The following is a 1370-nucleotide window of genomic DNA, read 5'->3' on the forward strand; positions in this document are numbered from 1 at the left end:
TTAGAATTATTCATTAGACACATATTTATATGAAACAGAATTCTAAATATTTTTGGGGTGTGATACTAGGCATTCCATACATTGTTAATAATGAGATCAAGGACAGAGTCTAGATGCATCTACTTAACTTCTGATTCAGTTTCAGAAGAAACTGAGAGTGCTGCTGGAATAGCTGAAGGAATCGTCACTTACCTGCTTTGTTTTCCTGTCTTTCAATTCCATGTAGTGACCAGGGATGAATTATGTAGATTGTCTATCATTAACTGTGTTGATTGGCTCCTTCCTGTCATCTCTGGCACAGGAACAATGATGCCCTAACACAATTTTCCTCTTTAGTTTTCAGGAACGGAGTCTCTTAACTTGTGCCTAGATCTCGAGCCCCATCTCCTCTGTTTCCAGCAGTCCTTGAACTCAGCTGTTTGAGGAGAATTAAGGGTGGCCATGAGTGTACAATGGAGTTAACTCCCAGGGAGAGCTTGTGCTTGGGGAAGATCTGGACCAATGAAGCCTGACCACAAGAAGCGATATCTGCTACCATGTCTTTAGGGTTAATGAAAATGAGCTATCAGGGATGTTGGTGGAATGTTCCGGCATTGGTAATTGCATTTGTCAATAATATTTTTTAAAAGAATATCTGGTTGTTCCTTGTATTTATTAAGAGAGTTTGCATTGAGCTTAAGTGTGGCAGATCTCGGTGGGGACAGGGTCAGGGGAAGCCACTCTAGGTGAGTCTGGATGACCTAAAGGAAGAATGTGAATGGATCATTAAGAGGTTGCATGCTCTTGACTGCAGAGGCCATGGGAGTCACTGAAGTGTCCTCCTCTGGCGTCTATGAGCTCTGTAGGTACAGAGTGGAGAGTGGATTAAAGGGTAAACTGAGGCAACACCTGAGACTGGGAGACTAGTTAGGCATCAAAGACAATAATTCACAGAGAGATGACAATATATTTTGCTAGATTTGTGACAGTGGAGAAGAAGGGAAATTAGCAATCTACAAAGCAGAATGAAAGAGTAATTGGAAAGAATTAAAAATTAAGTGTGTGCACGGGGCAGGAAAAGGAAGGCATCTAAGATGACTCCTATGTGTCTGATTGGAAACATGAAATATGTATACACATAGTAAAGCAGATATAAATGAAGTCATGTGATATTTGTTATTTGTCTTAATATTATTCAGTGAGAGATTAGCATGAGAGGTGGAAGAAATGGTTGAGGTTACTCTATGCCTGTGGAGAGTTTGTTGAACTAGTTTCTATAGTTTATGTAACTTCAAACTCAGCAGAACATTAAGCCTTAGATTTGGTTCAAGATGACCACAGACTGGTGATGACCACAGGCCCCTGGGAGCAACACACTCACATGCCTGGTG

This window comes from Colobus angolensis, unplaced genomic scaffold (genome assembly GCF_000951035.1).
Source record: "Colobus angolensis palliatus isolate OR3802 unplaced genomic scaffold, Cang.pa_1.0 Scaffold260, whole genome shotgun sequence".
Classification (NCBI taxonomy): Eukaryota; Metazoa; Chordata; class Mammalia; order Primates; family Cercopithecidae; genus Colobus; species Colobus angolensis.